Below are 20,480 nucleotides of genomic sequence, written 5' to 3'. Positions count from 1 at the left end.
TGTTAAGGTAGCATTAATGCAATAAAATGCATGTAGGTGGCGAAAATATGCAAAAATTTATTTTGGGCCACCACTGTGGCTTTGGGGAGCAAAGAATGTAAAATGTGCATAAGTCATAATTTGTAGGTTACACTGTGTTGTTTTATTTTGCATAAGTACTTTATCAATAAAACGAACAGATGACGAAAAAAAAACAAAAACTGGAGCCCGCCAAAGCATATATGAGGTTTACGGCGCCACTGTGCCGTAACCGTTGCTTATACGAAAAAATGAATAGGACATAATTTTTAGAGTAAATAGTGGTCTTTAACCTTGTATAAGTTTTGTTTAAAAATAATACATAGGTAATGAGAAAATCGTAAAAACATGCTCGCCAAGGGATAGGGGTAGTTTCTGCAGTACATTTTCAAGGATAGGGGTGGTTTTCGCAGAGATGTTGCAATAACCATATATATTTTTGAAAAGCACTATTGATGAAGCATATGCCCATATGGATCAAAAAGCAAAAAACAAAAAAAATTTTCAACCCCCCATTTTATTTATTTTTTTTTGCTTAAGGGGTTGCACTAGGAAATTGCTTTTGGTGTCCATGCATGGGTAATAATAACGTCCACAAAATGATGTACGAAGCATATTAATAAAGGGCATTGTGTGTGAAGGATTACAAGAAAATCAATTTATTTATTAATTCTTCTTTTTTTTGGGGTGGTTCCGGGGAAAAAATGGGGGTGCATTATACAAATTTGTAAATAGCATCAGTACATAGGTAATCGCTGAAAGTCTTTTTAGTCTAGCATAAACGGTTCAGATGGTATAAAAAGAGGTTTTTTAAAATGTAACACCCTGTAATTAAAAAAAGGGCAATTATCCTTAAGTAAAACCTATACCAAAAAATCAGTCAATTATTTGTGAATAATTGCCGCAGGATTTCTTCTTAATTTCCATTACAGTTAGGGAAAAATATATATTTTTTAAAAACATCTTTTTTAATAACTTGTCAACTTTAGGGCGCCACCCCCGCTAAACGGTGGATGATAGAGAGATGGTGTTAGAAATAAATCGTAGAAAATATAGTCCTCTTCATATTTCTATAAAAGAAATTTTTTGTAAAAGTTACAGGAAGGGCTACGTTTCGCAAAAACCACAAATTACCCCCTTTAAAGGGGTGAAAAGGGAGGTTCCGGGGCGAAATTTTTTCAGAAAAAGTCTTATAATAAGTACCCCTTGATATAAAAGAAAAAAAATAAAACCGGACTTGTGTCCATTTTGCAAGGTTCAACCTTTGTTTCCTACACTATTTACAATTTGCGCTTTCATTTGGAGATTAATAAATTGTTAATTTTTTTATTTAGATAGAGGGAAATATAGGAAGTTAAAATAGTTCTGTTGAATAATACCTCCTTTGAGACTTCTTTAACAAATTTTTGAATATCTTGAATAGAATATGATTTCTATGGTCTGCAAAAGGAAATATGGCTATTACTATTATTTAATATTTACGGTCAAAGAACAGAGGTAAAGGAACTAATAGAACCAAAACACATAGAAGAAAATGTAATGTACTGGTAACTTAATAATGAAAACTGGTAACGTTTAGGATAACAACAATATTATTTCTTTATTTAAAGTATATCTACATAATCTTGTTGACTTAATCAAAATGACTGTTATAACCTTGCTGCTACGTAAATGCCCTACCGGAACAAGTTGGGATAGTGTTTAAGAGCTTTCATAGTTCACGGTACATGCGTCTGCTTGTGGTCAATAGTTTAGCAGATTGTGAGGTGCTGAATTATTTTTATATATACCGGGTGTCCACTTATATTTTCCCCCATTTTAACTGCCTATAACTTCTAAACGGCTCAAGATAAAAATATGCGGTTTTCACTGAAATGTTTTATTTTAGTAAAGTTTTGTCTGAATGGACTGAATTTTTTATATCGCTTTCAAATACGAAAAGAAAAATGGCGGATTTTTGAAAAAAACGTTGTTGACTTTTTTTAATGGAACACCCAGCGTATTTTTTTTGTAAATTAACAGAAAGGTCATTCACCTATCCAGCGATATAATGTTTTTCAAAATCGGTTGTCAAATCACTGAGTAATTAATTTTTAAAATGAGAGGTGCAACGTGGATATCACATACCTAAATAACATAATATGTGATTTCCACATTGCATCTCTCATTTTAAAAATTAATTGCTTAGTCATTTGACCACCGATTTAAAAAAAAATTATATCGTTGGATAGGGAAATGACCGTTTTTTTCAAGTTTTTAGGTAAATGACCATTTTTTATGTCGCTTTTAAATAAAAAATGGCGGATTTTTGGAAAAAAAAAACGTTGTTGACTTTTTTTATTGAAACACCCAGTATATTTTTGTAGCTTGAAAAAACGGTCATTTACCTATCCAGCGATATTAAATTTTTTAAAATCGGTTGTCAAATGACTGAGCAAATAATTTTTAAAATGAAAGATGCAATGTGGAAATCATATAACATAATATCATTTTGCTTAGTTATGTTATTTAGGTATGTGATATCCACGTTGCACCGCTCATTTTAAAAATTAATTACTCAGTGATTTGACAACCGATTTTGAAAAACTTTATATCGCTGGATAGGTGAATGACCTTTCTTACAATTTACAAAAAAATATACTGGGTGTTCCATTAAAAAAAATTCAACAACGTTTTTTTCAAAAATCCGCCATTTTTCTTTTCGTATTTGAAAACGATATAAAAAATTTAATCCATTCAGACAAAACTTTTACTAAAATAAAACATTTCATCGAAAACCGAATATTTCTATCTTAAGCCGTTTAGAAGTTATAGGCAGTTAAAATGGGGGAAACTATAAGTGGACACCCGGTATTATTAGACCAAGTCATTTAGAACAAAAAACACCGGAATAAATCGATTTTCAAATACAGCACCTATCAACTTTAAACTTTTTTACATTCTGTTGGGGATGGCATCAGGAAAAAAGTCTACAATAGAAAAATGTGTGGAAATACATAATTGCATGCAAAGTTCATAAAATGAATCCAAAAGTGCATAAACATATCAAAATATGTATATTAAAGACCAGATTTTGCTACTCAGGGGGTTTTTAGGGTCGCTGAACATGAATACGCAATCAGAGGCGATCCCCGACGCACCTGGCACTTGGCACCGGGTTTTTGCACTCCAAAAAGATGCAAATAGATTACTCGGGGGGTCCTGAGTAATAGAATATGGCCCTTAATATACTGATTTTGACATGTTTATTCACTTTTGGATGCACTTAAAATGCACTTACGCACTTCCACCTATTTTTCTATTGTAGACTTTTTTCCTGACGTCATCTTGAACACAACGCAAATAGTTGCAAGTCGATAGATGGGTGCTGTATTTAAAAATCGATTTATTTTTTCTTACATGTCCTGCTCTATATAAACGAAAATATACCTTGTTTTTATACATATTTATGTAATAGATTTGTAATGTTTATGTTTATCAATGATAAACTAACTTTTAACTAACGTTTAAAGATCAAGGGTATATTTTATAAACTTACACATAAAACAGAAAAATAAATGTTAAAGATAACAAAACTTTTTCAGCTCTAAATAAATTCGCGTGTCTTTGTAACTACATGGTCAAAAGTAATCTCCATGTATCAATTGCGTGAAGAATAATGGATTTCTTCTTAATAACATTTACATCACAAATGTTAGGTGTTTTGATTCTTTTATTTACGTAACCTTTTAAAAGTTGATTTTTTACGTCAAAAGAGTATTCATTATTTCGAAATTATACTTTGTATTATTATTAGTGTTTTTTTTTTGTTTTTTTGGTATACTGTTATTTAATGTTTTCTTTATTTATTTCGTCTGATAAATAGTTTTTAATTCATTTATTTTAATAAATTTCACCGTATTGGTACAGCTTGAAAAAATCTTTTTTATATAAATAATGGGTCTACCCCAAAATCCCGACAGCCAAAATCCCGACAGCCTCAATCCCGACGGCCAAAATCCCGACACGCCAGAATCCCGACAGGTGTGATAAGTTTCTTTTTAACATATAATTACATACAGATTGGACAGAGCAATCTTGTCCACCTCCAACAGCCAAGCAAGAGCGCCCACGTTTAAGTCGTGGACCTACTCTGGTGAGATCATCAGAGTGGCCTGCGATGACGACGAGGCGCTTGCGTGGCTAAAAAAGGCTATAGATGACCTTAAACCGTGGGAGGACGCATCACTGGCTGTTGTCAGTCAGGATAAGCTGCCGAATCTTACTAAAGCCTCTGTATGGATCTCGGAGGATGTTACTAACACCTCCGATGACACAAAAAGAGTGCTGCGGAGGCTAACGGCGCAAAATCCGGACATGTCAGTTGCGAGATGGTGCACCTTCCACCATGAGGCCAAAACCGATCCAAACGGACACCTGTTCGTCTTCGGAATCGGAGACGAGGACATGGCTGTCCTTAAGAAAAGAGCAATGAGGCTGAGCTACGCGTTCACCTCATTGACTCTAAAAGCAAGCAAACAAAAAATGGAGGGCACCTCCTCGGAACCAGGGACCCCAGATACTCGGCAACCGGATACGGTCACTGAGACTGAAACACCCGTGGTTCCACAGCAGGACGACGACCATCAGATGGTGGTCGACGAACCCTGCAGAGGAAGCACCGAAACCACTAAGGCTGCCGCCTCCTCAAGTGAGGAGGAAATGGACGCCTAAAAAGAACCAATACGACACCTTCGCCATGGGCAAAGACGTCGGGAAAAAGGTAACCATTATTCAATGCAACCTCCAGCACAAAAAGGTGGCAACCGCGACACTCTGCCGCCACCTGGATGTAAAGGAGGATGCAATAGCATTAATCCAAGAACCTTGGATAATTAAGACCAAAATAACTGGTTTTGGCAGTCTAAATGGTCAAATCTTCAGCTTACCAAGCAACCAACAACCGAGAACAGCAATATATGTTCCCAGGAAAATTAAAGCCTCCCCCCTGGTGCAGTTTTGTACTTCAGACGTAACTGCTGTTAAAGTAAAATGCCCATGGGGAAAAGGCAAAAGCAGAGAGTTGATACTAGCATCGGTCTACCTACCCTCAGATGCAGCCACCCTACCACCAACAAAGGAGATGGAAGATCTGGTAGACCATTGTCTCAGCCAGAAGGTAGAACTTATTATCGGCTGCGATTCGAATTCTCACCATCTAAGCTGGGGCAGCAAAGATAACAACTCTCGAGGTAAGTCTCTTTATGACTATATTATTAGTAAAGATTTGTATATCTTAAATAGAGGCACGGAACCTACATTTATTAATGTTCGTAGCCAAACTGTTATAGATATCACGCTAGCAACAGCAGAAATATCTAATAAAATTCAGAACTGGCAGGTCTCAGAGGACATCTCTATGTCTGATCACCGCTGGTTGACCTTTATTATTAGTCTGGAAAAAAGCCTTATCAAAGCTCGAGACCCTAGGAGGACGGATGTAGAACTCTACAACCGCCTCTTAGAAGATGCTCTGCGGAATGAAAAGGCTTTAACTCCAGGAACTAATACAGAATTGGAAAGGTACACGGTATCTATCCAAAATAAAATAAGCTACGCTTATAAAAAAATCCTGTCCGATAAGGATGGTCCAGGAAAGTCGCAAAACCAACTCTTGGTGGCGCATTGAACTGGAACACCTTAGAAAGACAGCAAGAACTTCTTTTAATAATGCAAAACGCACCAAACTCAAAGAGGATTGGGATATTTATCAATCAAACCTCAGAGAGTTTAAGAAAGTCTGTAGACAAACACAAAGAGCTGCTTGGAGAGCCTACTGTGAGGAAATCGAAGATTTTCCGCAAGCTTCCAGGCTACAAAAAGCGCTCTCAAAAGATCCACATCGGCATATCAGCATACTAACAAAGGAAGATGGAAGCAAAACTTCCAACCTTTGCGAAAGTGCTGAGGTCCTGATGAAAACACACTTCCCCGGTTCTAGCATTTCAAAAGCACCAAACTGGACGGAAGAAATAATCATACCCACACCAAATGACTGGCATCTTGCCAGAACATTAATTAGTGAGGAAAAGATAAGATGGGCCATATCGTGCTTCGCCCCTTTTAAGTCACCAGGGCCTGACGACATATATCCAGCCCTACTACCGTGGGGACTGGATCTTTTGCCGCACCTTGTGGGAATGTTCAGAGCCTCCTTGGCTCTGAGATATATTCCTAGAGAGTGGAGAGAGGTACGTGTGGTCTTCATACCAAAACCAGGTAGGATGGATTACACTCTACCGAAGGCTTTCCGACCAATTAGCCTGACATCTTTTCTCTTGAAAACGATGGAAAGGCTATGCGAGAGGTACATAAGAGATGAAGTTCTGGTTCATAATCCACTTCATCCAAATCAACATGCATATACTTCGGGAAGATCTACCGATTCTGCACTTCATCAAGTAGTGGGAAGAATTGAAAGATCGCTGGATAATAAAGAATCCACCCTAGGTATATTCATAGACATTGAGGGAGCGTTTGATAAAACAACTTTCCCAACCATCACCCAACAGCTCAATGTCAGGAATGTCCCCCTGGCCGTGAGCGAATGGATATTCAGTATGCTGTCAAATAGAGCAATAAGCATAAATGTAGAAGACGTTTTGGTTAGAGGGATGGTTACGAGGGGATGTCCACAAGGGGGGGTGCTATCACCACTCCTCTGGAACATAGTGTTGGATACCCTGGTTTACCAACTCAGCAAGAACGGTTTCTACACAATAGCCTATGCAGACGATATAACCGTCTTGCAAAGCGGTAAGTTTGAGAACACACTATGCGAGAGATTACAAGTTGCTCTCAGACTAATAGAAACATGGTGTAAGGAACACTCACTGTCTATAAATCCAAAAAAGACAGAGATGGTCCTCTTCACCAGAAAAAGAAGGATCACGGGCTTAATACCCCCTAGGATTCTAAACTGCAGTCTGAATTTCTCTGAAGAGGTGAAATACCTTGGTATTACCCTTGACAAGAAGTTAACATGGAACTCTCATTTAGATAGTAGAGCTAAAAGAGCATATATTGCCTATGAACAGTGTCGGCGAACGGTCGGACGCACTTGGGGCCTTTCGCCCAGGGTGGTCGCCTGGATCTACACTACTGTCATTAGGCCAATGCTAACTTACGGAGCCATTGCTTGGGTACCAAAAGTGCTACAGGCAACAGCGATCAACAAACTAAACCATATTCAACGGATGGCTTGCCTAAATATAACAGGTGCCATGAAAACAACACCAACTGCTGCAATGGAGTTGCTCATTGGCATTACCCCTTTAGACATATATGTCAGAGAGGTGGCGCTGATGACGATGATGAGGTTACGCTCAGCGGGTGCAAACCTTGATGTAGGAATGGGACAATTGAGATGTCGTTTCTGGCGGGGTGAGCTGGAGGCACTGCCCCAGCTGCATGCGGGCCATGGATGCGACTCATTTAAACCTACGTTTGTCTTCGACAAACCCTACAAAATCGAAACAAGACAACATAGGGATTCAAACGTGGCAAATGCATATTGCATCTACACCGATGGCTCCAAAACGAAAGAAGGCTCAGGATGTGGAATATACTCCAGATCATTGAACCTTAGTATAAAATGGGGCATGGGCAAAAATACCAGCGTAGTTCAGACTGAACTGGCTGGTATCTCCATAGCCGCAAAAGAGATAATCGGGAAAGGTATAGCCGGCAAAACTGTAATAATCTGCACAGATAGCAGACAAGCGCTACTAACCCTGAACAGACCACGCGTCATATCAGGGCTAGTAATGGAGTGTCATGAATCACTAGCCCAAGCTTCGGATGGTAACAACATCATCCTGAGGTGGGTTAAAGGACACAACAGAAATAAAGGCAACCGCATTGCTGACCAGCTGGCTAGAAGGGCAGCAGGCCTAAGACTCTTAGGACCTTGTGATCTTTTTGGCTTGTCGACTACAACAATCGCGGAAACTGTCAAATGTCACTCCCACACGCAAACCGTAAGAAGATGGGAAGAAGGGCCAGGATGTAGACTTGCCAAGGTAACACTAAGGAACCTTGGGAAGTCAGCATCAGAAAAGTACTTGAGAATGACCAGGAAAAACCTACGCTTGACCGTTGGCTTTTTAACTGGCCATTGTCAACTAAGAAAACACCTCCACACACTGGGGCTAGTAGACACATCTCTATGCAGAAGGTGTGAACGAGATGAGGAAACTGTCGAGCATGTCCTATGTGAATGTCCTGAGTTATCGTCAATGCGAGAGTATGCGTTCGGCGAGCCTTGGCCTACACCTGCCGATATAGGGGAGATGTCACCAGGTGATTTGTCCACCTTCCTGGAAATGGCAGGATGGATAATGAACTAAGGACGACAACCCCCTGGGAGGATGTACAATGGGTCAATTGTGGCCTAAGTGCTGTGGGACTTGACTCACACTCCCGACTCTACAGATACAGATACAGAACATATAATTACATTTATTTCTTGTTTTTTGTTTATGGCCATCTGTTTTTTATTTTTTGTTACTAAACAAAAGTATTTACGATTTAATATGAACTAATTTTCTAGTTCACAAGTTTACTTTCATATAATAGATATTATTATGTCACTTAGAATTTTACTTTCATATAATAGATATTATTATGTCACTTAGAACCTTCCATTTCAGTAAGTATAGCTTTTATATTATAAAATGAAGTGTTTAAATAATTTTGTCTTTTAAAATACACAATAATTAATACCCGTACTTATTATTAAGTAATAATTTTTCAACTTCAATACTCTCTATAATATGATTTGGTATTGTATTTGAAAAGGAAACAATAATTATTCAAAATGTAGTCGTCGGAATTTTTACTTATGCGAGGATTGTTGCATGTCGGAATTTTGGCCTGTCGGGATTCTGGCGTGTCGGGATTGTGGCGTGTCGGTGTTTTGGCCGTCGGGATTTTGGCTGTCGGGATTTTGGCTGTCGGGATTTTGGGCGCCGCCGATAAATAATATAGGTAGATACTTTTTATCGTGACCAGACATCTCGTAACGTGACACTTCGTAACCGGACAACTGGTAACAGACAATTCGTAACAGCGACAGTTTGTAACGGCGACACTTCGTAACTATACAAATTCGTAACAGACAATTCGTAACGTCCAAATTGAATTATTCTCTTTATTTTTGCTAACGTGGAAACTAACTGTTATTACAGTTAAAATTCAAATTTTGTTAATAATTTAACAAATCAGTACTGGGATAAACATGTTTAACACATTTTATGTTTCGTGTTTCAGAATATATTAAAAGTATTTAAGTACAAACAAATATTTAAATACATACAAACTTTTAACAATACTTTTAAAAGTTTATCCCTCTTATTGTTCCTTAAATTTGCTTATACCTAGACGAAGGAATAATGAAGTAATTCGTGAAATATTTAGGTAAGCCGACAACCGTCTTTAGACATTTTGTAAAACCCAATTTTCTAGTAAACATTTTGTAAAGGAAAGATCATAATTACCTGTTATTATAATAAAACTTGTGATTGATTATAGCGTTGGGGTATTCAATCAACGGTTATAGTTGATACGAGGGATGGCTTTTAATACTTTAATACTTGGTTTAAAAACTTTTATTATATTCTGAAACACGAAATATGAAATTCCTTAAAAATGTTTATCCTGATACTGGTTCGTTAAATTGATAAATATATTTCATTTATAAAAATTGTAATAACATTTAGTTTCCACGTTAACAAAAATAAACAGAATAATTCAATTTGGACGTTACGAACTGTCCGTTACGAATTTGTATAGTTACGAACTGTCGCCGTTACGAATTGTCGCCGTTACGAACTGTCGCTGTTACGAATTGTCCGTTACCAGTTGTCCGGTTACGAACTGTCGCGTTACGAGATGTCATGAAACCACTTCTTATATTTATTTAAAAATTATTTTTCCTGTTAGATTTTTTAGGTCGTGGAATTTGTGATCTGCTAACCAATTTACAAAAGTTGGCCTTCTTCTTCTTTAAGTGCTATCTCATAATCGGAGGTTGGATATCATCATCACTGTCTTTACTCTATCTACCGCTGTTCTGAAAGTTCTATGGAACTGCGTTGAAACCAGTCCCTTAAATTGTTCAACCAAACTTCTTCTATTATACTACAATATTGTAATATCGAAAACACGTAGCATCTCAGAGCTCTCACTATAAGTTCTACTCTAAGGTCTTTATTTCAGAGAATTGTTTTCATTTTAACAAAAGAGCACATGCGATCCTTTCGTTCTGGTATACTTGGTACTCGTATAATATATTTCACTGATAATTGAGTGTTGGTACACATCGAAGGAACAGCCTTCTTGTTAAAGATAAATATGGTGCTTAAGTAAAGTATGTCGTATTCGGTGTCGGTTGATCATGACTTGTTTTTTGGATCACTTGGTAAGATTAGTGTGGTTCCTACGTGACCCAGGCATTCTTTTAGTTTGGTGGTAGTGTGATCCCAAGTAGTTTACCACTCTGTGGATATGGCCTTTGATGTTTACTTTGTGATCAGTCCAAGGTATTTCATTTATGATAACAATATTTTGGTGTTATTGCATTTCTTACCACTTCCTCCACTTCAACTTCCTCATTTCCACTTATTTTTATTTGGGAAGGTACCCAGGTGAAGGAAATATCTTTTTGTTGATCCTCTAGACTCTAGACTTTAGACAAGATACATCTTCTTTGATATTGAGAAGTATAGCGTGAGTTGTATATAGCTATTTTATTCCAATGCGTTTATTGAATCGGTGATGATAACACATTTGCTTTCTTGAATAAAGCCACATTTTTCATGGTCTGGTGAATTGCCGTAAGTTCTCCGATATGTACATATAAGTACAACAATTTGTTGGACTTCGTAAGGTGGAATTCATGTTTTCGTAGATATACGCTGCAGCATGTCCTTCACCACATTTTGGAAGCATCAGTTAAGATTTTATGTGTTGTTGGATATTTTGGTATTAACTTTTTAAAAGCTTGCTGGACAAGGCACTTTGCAATATATGTGACTACAAAGTTACAAACTATAAATGCTTTAGTCAATGTACGGAGGGCTGCTTTATCCATTAGGCAATATAGGCAGTTGCCTAGGGCGGCACATTATGAGAGGGCGGCAAAAATATTGTACAAAAAAATATTTTTATATAAAAATTATGGATCTGGGTTCTGTCATTAAAGAGTATGAAGCTCTTTCAAATTACTTTACCTCAAGGAAGCCAAAAAAATTGTGCCGAAATAAAACATATAAAGAAATAAGAAAGAGAAAAAGAAAAATTCAATTTGACGAGGGGGCCGATGATGAACCAAACTTTTCAGCTAGTGATGAGATGACGATCCACACATTCTATATTATAATCGACACTCTGATAAGAGACCTGAATAGACGTCTGGAATCTTATCGACTTATTTATCAACGTTTTCGTGTTATTAACGTATTTGCCAAAATTAAGCAATGAAGAAATTATTAAAGAGGCTGAATTATCTGATACAAAATAAAGACGACCAAGATACATCATTCATACATGAATGCATTCACTTAAAGGGTGATTTGGACACCACAATAAAATCACCAATTGACATACTAATCTTACTATTTTAAAGAAGAGTTAGTGCAGTCACTGAGGGTGGATATGAGCTATTACCTCCGATTTCGCTGAACCTCGGTCAGCTTGCATGAAAATTGGTGAGTGGTTAGAGGATATCTCTAGAAACAAAGGTGACATGGTGCCAACTTGCGCTTTTACCCTGGGAGTGAATGCCACCCCGTCTCGGGAGTGAAAAATATTTTATTAAAAATAACCCCATAATTCGATAAAGGGACAAATACTAAGCAGAATTTGTTATATAAAGTTATTAAAATAATTCAAAACTTTTTGAGTGATTCAAGATCAAAGATTTCCATTTTTCTTGAGAAAAATGCATGTTTTAACCGATTTTTCATAAATAACTCAAAAACTATAAGAAATACAAAAAAGTTATAATTACTAAAATTGAAGATAATAAAAAATTAAATAAACTCCTTGGTGGAAAAACATTTTAATGTTAACTAAAAGTGAGTTATAGGTAATTGAATATATATTTTTTTCGGTGAGTACCCAAATCTAAGTATTCAAGCTTAAATAACGGGAAAATGATGCATTTTATTACATAAACTTATTAAACATTTGTCAAAGTACTTAGAAATATCTATTAATTGGGCCTCCGGACAAGTTGATAGCATTAAACTTTATACAGAAAATATTTTTCAAAAATTTACCTTTTAAATACGATATCAGGTTTGCCTAAAAACATTTGAAAGTTAATTTTAATGGTTATTAAACCACGTTGAATTTAATCTTTTAAACCCCTAATTTTTTTTTAAATAAAAGGTTAAATGGCCCCGATTACATGGTTTTCGCAGCAAAATTTAAGATTTACACGTTTCTATCTCGGTTATTTTTTACCATACAGAAATAGTAAAAAGGTAAAATATTTGATACAGAAAAAACTAAAATTTGGTTATACATTCTAATTAAAAAATTCTAATTTTTGTGGAAATAGCGTACTTATGTTTTACTTTTCACTTTTTCCTAAATAGTTCTAAAGGGTTCTCTTATTTTCATCATAACTTGCTTAATTGTGATGCTATTAACTTCTACTGGAGCTCATTTGATAGGTACTCCGAAGTACTTTGACAAGTGCTTGGCAGGTATATTTTATACAATGCATCGTTTTCCAGTTATTTCAGCTTGAATACTTAGATTTGAGTGCTCGTTGAAAAAAATATGCATTTAATTACCCATAACACACTTTAAATTAACATTAGTGTAGTTCTTTAAGTGAGAAGTATTATCTTCAATTTTGGTAGTAATAACTTTTTTGTAAAAGCTTATAGTTTTTAAGTTATACGTGAAAAACAGCTTTAAAACATGCATTTTCTTTACGAAAAAATAAAATCTTATCTTTAATAACTCAAAAAGTATTGATTTATATTAATAACTTTGTATAACAAATTTTCCTTAGAACTTGCCTCTCTATCGAATTATGGTATTATTTAAAAAAATAATTTTCACTACCGATAAGGGCTGGCATCCAACACCACGGTAAAAACGCAAGTAGGCATCATGCCACCTTTGTTTATTGAGGTATCCTCTAACTACTCACTAATTTTCATGAAAATCGATGGAGGTTCAACGAAATCGGAGGCGAAAACCTTCAGTGACTGCACTAAGTGGATTGAAAGATATTTTCCCTAATTTTGACATTGCTTTGTACATTTATTTGTGCATCCCAGTTGCCATTGCTAACGTGTCCGCTGAAAGGTAATTTTCGGAAATGTCAAGAATTAAAAATAAATTTCCCATCAAGTAGGTATGACGCAAGAACGTGGCAACAATTTAAAGATTTTGTCAAGAAAAAAATTTTTTTTGAAAAGAAGTCTCTGATGTGGTCGAACTGGAATGACAATTTTTTCTGTTATAGGTATATAAACATCGTGTAGTTTAAATCCATTTCTAGTGTATTCTTATTTAGATAAAAATTTCTGCAATTTTTTTTTGCAAAAATGGTACATGTTTGAAGTGCGGCTACTAGAGAATTGCCTAGGGCGTCAATTGACCTAAACGCAGCCCTGAATGTACGCTATGAGGTGGCTGTCTATCAACAAAGCATATCCAAAAAATAATTAAACCTTTTTTATTTGTTGGTGATTTGGCTGTTAATATATTATTAGGATTACTGTTTGTTGGTTAACATAATCGATTGAGATAAAAGATATGAAATAAGCTAACTCTTGTATAGCTTTGAGCCGTTACAAACTGTTAAACATTGGCCGGAGAATTGTGTTACAGAAAACAGTTGACAAAGTTATTGGGTATAAGGCATATTATATAAAAAATAAGATCGTCATTATTATACAATATGGAATATTTTAAAACCTATTGTAAACTAGACACCAATATTAGTAATAGATTAAATTAATAAAGGATTCCTGTTCTAGCACTCGAAAGAGTAAGACGTGTGTCAAGTAAAATTTAAATCCAGTTTTCCGTATTAGTGTTTTTAATTTCGATTTAATAATGTAATTTGGAAAAGTTATTTTTTTGGTATGTATTGTTTTCATTATATTATTAAATGATTATAAAATATATTTAATTTATACAAAGTGCATACCAGCGACTGGTTTCACCAGTCTGTTGGTTGTTACTGGTCATTCAACTCAATGTCTTTAAATACAATATTATGATAGCAGAACCAGTTAAAAAAGAGATATAATACAAGTTTATTGTTTGTGTCTACATGAGCAGTACAAATATACACAATACTCCTACAGTTACTACCTTAACCATGGCCCTTTAAAGTGCTACAAACATTCCGGCAGCTACATCCCTCTCGTACGTAACTGCTGCAAAATCTACACCGAAACCATCTCTTCCAAAAAAAGACAGGCGATAGTTCTCCACGAAGAAAAAAACCTTAACCTTTTAGACTACGTTAAAGCCATTGGTGATGTCATTGGCATAAATAATATTTCCTTTGCATCCAGAATATCTAACAACAGAATCTGCATATATCTAGCGAACCCAAATCTCGTTGATCAATCTCTGAAATCCTACCCAACCATCCAAATGGGACCCCTCATTCTAAGTATTCGAAAACTTGTTTCCTCAACAAAAAGAACATTAATTTCGAACATCTCTCCTAACATCCCCATGAACTGGGAGAAAAGTCAGTTAAGAGTCTTGGTCTTCAAATAACCTTCTTCGTGTCCATGCTTAAAGCAGGCGTTCCAGGTGATGAATACTCCCACATCCTCAGCTTCCGCGGTCAAGTGTGTGTCTTTTCATCCTCTGTATTCTGCTATAATTGTTATGCTCCGTATATGCACAATTCTGAATTAACTTCAGTTTTTCGAAAGTTCTGATTGTTGTGATTGTTGTCAATGATGTTTTACCAAGTATCGAGGATTTCGTCCAATGCCTCTACCCTCTATTTCAAGAGCCAGAGTTTATTATCAGTAGTAATAACCCTAGGATATTGATAATTGTGCGAAAAAATTTAATATCAGATTTCAAAAGCTTGTTGCTTGAAACAAGACCGACGCCGTACGCTTACGTCTGTTTTTAATAAGCAACAAGCTTGAGAAAATTATTATTACATTTTGAGGATTTATTAATATTCGATGGTTATTCGGACGAAAATTTTTTGCTTTTTTTAACAAATTTTTTATTGTACTCAGTGTTTCTGGGTATATTTGACTTGATAATTTCGTTTATCTTCTCACCATTATCGCAACCAAATCGTGACCTGTTGAATTTATATTAATTTATGTGAAACGTCAAAATTGACATCCATGCGTATATGTAGCAACGAAGTGAAAACAGCCCATGGGGTCTGTTATCAGTTTAATGTTGCTGTAATTGTTTATTTTTATTCACGTGACCTCAAATATATATATTTCATTGGATTTCTAAGTAAGCAAAAAATTTTCGGGTATAATATCACAAGAGAGTGAGAATAAATTGAAAATAATGCGACAGTTTTTCGAAAATTTGTTGTCTGGCAATAGACACGAGAGCCCGCAGGGCTCGAACTCGAGTGGCTAATGCCCAATGACATCAAATTTGAGAAAAAATGAAGCATTATTTTCTTATTTATTCTTACTGTCGTGTAATATTCGTAAGATTATTTTTTAATACTTACATATAAAATTCAAGTCTTTATATAAAAACAGTCAGTGACATTGATCCCAATTAATGTGACACACATTTTTCACTTTGTCAAAGTGAAAAGCACAGTTGAGCAAATATTTAGATGAAGATATTAATAAAATATTACTTAATTTATTTACAAATACAGTTTTATTCATGAAATAATCTTACCGAACAAAATCGAGCGATTAAATTTCCCTATTTGTGTTCTCCTCGTGACAATTTGACATTAGATGGAGAACTAAAAGTATATTATGGATATTTTCTTAAATGTGACAGTTGTCAAAACTAGGAAACTGGTTGCAATTAAATAGAAACAATCTACTTACAGAAATTCTTACTGTAATTTTCTACAGTAGAAAATTACCGATGAAATAATAATCTGATTGGACAGAATTAAACACGTGATCAAAAATCTTACTATACGATTGGAAGTTAAAATCATTAAAAAATAATCGGGTATAATATTACAAGAGAGTGAGAATAAATTGAAAATAATGCGACAGTTTTTCGAAAATTTGTTGTCTGGCAATAGACACGAGAGCCCGCAGGGCTCGAGTGGCTATTGCCCAATGACAACAAATTTGAGTAAAAATGAAGCATTATTTTCTTATTTATTCTTACTGTCGTGTGATATTCGTAATATTATTTTTTAATACGTATATTATGGATATTTTCTTAAATGTGACAGTTGTCAAAACTAGGAAACTGGTTGCCATTAAACAGAAACAATCTACTTAAAAAAATTATATCGGTAATTTTCTACAGTCGATAATTCTCAGTATAATTTTAATCTGATTGGACAGAATTAAACACGTGATCAAATATCTTACTATACGATTGGAAGTTAAAATAATCAAAAAATAATCGATTTATTTTAGATTTATGTAGCTTTCTATTGGTCAGTATCTCCTATGAATGAAATAATCAGTAAAATTTTAATCTGATTGGACAGAATTAAACACGTGATCAAATATCTTACTATACGATTGGAAGTTAAAATCATCAAAAAATAATCATAGAAATAAACTCTTGATGGTTTCTCTTATCCGTCATCTGGAAATGCGCCTTCTTGGTAATAGACGCCTTGATAGATATGATTCTACAAGATGGTAAAGAAGATTCTGCCAAATTCGCAATATATCACTATGGATCGACCTTACTGTTAGTTTTCCTTGATTTCTGCTATTTATTACTTTATCTAGTCCTTTTGCTACTAAGCACTACTTAGCACTACTACTAAGAATGGTAAAACGTAAATAAAAGAATAAAAGAACGTAAAACATCAAAAAATATATCATTATAAGGTTTTTGTATTCTACTTATCCTTGGACCGTGTCATTCTATTCCTATATTATTATCGGTTCCATGACATCTCGTAACGTGATAGTTCGTAATGCGACAAATGGTAACGGACAATTCGTAACAGCGGCAGTTCGTAACGGTGACACTTCATAACGGTACAATTCGTACCGCCAACATTTAATTTTTTTTAGCAAATTTAGTATTACTGAATATAATAAAAATGCATTTTGCATACATTCCTATACTAAAAGTAATGGTACTAGTATAAGTTAAGACCACTTCTTTTTAAAAATTTCACACATATTTTTGCTTAAATTCTTGTTAATATGACAACTAAAGAATACATTTTTTAATGTTTTATTTTTTAATATTTTAAAGTAGTAAAACCACTGTTACAGGTTGATTATATTTATTTTAAAAAATAATTTTCAAATTATATTTCTCCACGAAATATGAAATGTGTTAAAAATGTTTATCCGGATTCTCGTTCCTTAAATTGATAAACGTAATTTCAATTTTGTAACTAAAAGTTATTTTTTCTACGGCCGTGCTAAAACAGCCACTTTCCCGCACCTATTTCGTTTCCGAAAGTTGCAGTTTTCCGCACAGCGTGCAGGAAAGTAGAATACCTTCTAATATGACATTATAATATACTATAATACATGCAATAAACTAATATTTAGATATTACTTACTAATTTATTTCAAATGTATCTTATTGTGTTCATGTGTTAATGAAACTAACGCAATAATTCGATGAAATAAAATTATTTTGACATAATATTTAAAAGTCAAATCAGTAGACAATTAAAATGGTTTTGAATCGTCGTCATGGAAACCAATATCGTCGTCGTGGTAACCCATTATATTTAAAGTTTGGTTTTGACAATCTTCTCAAAGAATTAATTTGTGGATTTTCACTTCTAAATAAAAATTGATATGACTCTATTTTTTGTGGCTTTTTTCCAAACGTACGGCCCTAGAAAAAATATTGTTAATAACTCATGAGGAAAGTGTCATCCCCGCACTCGACTGCTTGCCCGAACTCCGCTATCGCGTCGTTCGGGTCAACGGCAGTCTCGTGCGTGAAAGTATCACGTTCCGCACTACTTAGGAAAATAACTATTTTCTACGGCCGTGCTAAAAGAGCCACTTTCACGCACGCATTTCGTTTCCGAAAGTTGCACGGGACCAAGTGCGTGCACGGCGTGCAAGAAAGTAAAATACCTTGTAATATGGCATTATAATATATTATAATACATGCAATAAACTAATATTTGTATATTATTTACTAATTTATTTCAAATTGATCTTATTGTGTTCATGTTTTAATGAAATTAGTGCGATTATTTCATTCATAGGAGATTCTGACCAATAGAAAGCTACATAAATCTAAATTAAATCGATAATTTTTGATAATTTCCCGTCGTCAAGTATATTACGTCAGATGTCCTTCGTTGCTATGAAAAAATACATTCAGTGACATTAATGACAATTAATGTTTTAAAAATTATAAAAGTGATGACTGTCAACCGTAAAATATTTATAACAACTGTGTGTTTAATTGTACTAATTTGTACTTACATAAATAAATTACAATAAAATTTTGGTTTTGAACAGTTTTATTCATGAAATAATCGCAACAAATTGCACTCGATCTCTAAAATTAATATAGAATTTTAGAGCTCTTGTGCAATTACTACTGAAACTTCGATGAAATAAAATTATTTTGGCATATTTAAAAGTCAGGTCAGTAGAAAATTACAATGGTTATGAATTGTCGTCATGGAAACCAATATCGTCGTCGTGGTAACCCATTATATTGAAAGTTTGGTTTTGACAACCTTGTAAAAGAATTAATTTGTGTATTTTCACTTCTAAATAAAAATTGATATAACTCTATTTTTTGTGACTTTTTTCCAAACGTACGGCCCTATAAAAAATATTGTTCCTAACTCATGCGGAAAGTGTCTTCACCGCACTCGACTGCTTGCCCGAACTCCGCTATCGCGTCGTTCGGGTCAACGGCAGTTTCGTGCTTGAAAGTATCACTTTCCGCACTAGTTAGGAAAATAACTATTCCACGTGAACAAAAATAAACAGAATAATTTAATTTTGACGTTAAGAATTGTCCGTTACGAATATGCATAGTTCGAACTGCCACCTTTACGAACCGTCGCCGTTACGAACTGTCGCCGTTACGAATTGTCCGTTACCATTTGCACGGTTACGAACTGTCGCGTTACGGGATGTCTGGTCAAAATTATTATCATATTAAAAATTTAATTGTACACTGCGCAAAAAGTTGGTTCAAAAATGAACATTATCACAATCCACCATACTATAGCTATAATCCCAAAGGCAATCATAATGTCATAATGTAAGTGAACTAATAAAATTAAGGGACTAAAAATAGATGAGAACGTATATTCATAAATTATAGTAGACTAAAAATAGCGTCATGTTAAGTAGAATATGATTATGTGGTTGATGAAACCTTTCAAGAGGGAAAAACTATGAAAACCCTACTGACAATGACGTTATATCTTAATAATCATCAATTTGCTCAATAGCAGCTATTTACTGATTATAAAAGTTCTGAACTTGGTGTTCAAAAGTTTAGTACACATACTGTGTTTGTGTCGATATTAGCCTTAGATATGAATTTTATAAAGGTTTGGTGTGAAATTATTTTCTATATAAATGGTAAAATGTGACGATTAAAATTTTAAACGGTTCTCGTTGTTTATGGTAGAGGTACGTTCGTAACATTAAATACAAATTTAGTTTTTAGTTCAATTTTATCAAAAATGTTATTATTAAATTTCTTTTCCTCTTCTTCTTTTTGTATAGACATGACTGTCTGTAGAGCTCCATTCCCGGGATATTTCCGGGACAAATTTCCCGAGAAATCAGTAAAAAATGTAAATCTCGATTTCCGGGATATCTTACAGATTTCCCGGGATTTTTAAAAATTTTCTTTTATATTATGAGCGGAGATAGTATTAACTTGAAATGAATAAATGATTTTGATACAATTATATTTGTCTATCATTTTAAATTATTCCATTAAAAATATTTCTTTTTCAGTTTCATTTTAAATCTTCCAATTTTGGCGTTAAAGCAGAATGTATCAGTATGTCATATCCGTCAGCATAAACATTCTCTTGTTTATGCGACCGATCTGATTTATTTTGAAGCATCCAGAATTATAACAGAAATATTTATTTTGAATTAAAATTATGTTTATGAAGAATTACTACATATACTCTGGGCTAATTAGCAAAATTCATGGAAAAGTTATTTACCAGCAATTTTATTGCTGGAATCGAATTATAAGATCCTTTATATTAATAATATAGGTATGCAAAGTCCGCACATAGTGTGCTACTTTTTTTATAAACA

The 20,480-nt window shown here is 34.5% G+C and overlaps 1 protein-coding gene across 2 annotated transcripts in view; it reads left to right on the top strand.

Annotated features, from left to right (window-relative positions):
* LOC126882033 (trehalase-like) overlaps positions 1-20,480 on the top strand; it is a 54,916-nt gene that overhangs the window by 2,342 nt on the left and 32,094 nt on the right. Inside the window, exon 1 of one of the 2 annotated variants that reach the window (XM_050646809.1) lies at positions 19,704-19,832. The exons of the other annotated variant lie outside the window; for it this stretch is intronic. The gene's annotated coding sequence lies outside the window, so the exon portion shown is untranslated. Of the gene's footprint in view, positions 1-19,703; positions 19,833-20,480 lie in introns of those variants that run through there. 2 annotated transcript variants of the gene reach the window in all.

Source organism: Diabrotica virgifera, chromosome 3, assembly GCF_917563875.1.
Source record: "Diabrotica virgifera virgifera chromosome 3, PGI_DIABVI_V3a".
In the NCBI taxonomy this organism is placed as follows: domain Eukaryota; kingdom Metazoa; phylum Arthropoda; class Insecta; order Coleoptera; family Chrysomelidae; genus Diabrotica; species Diabrotica virgifera.
This window is presented reverse-complemented; position numbering and strand designations above follow the sequence as displayed.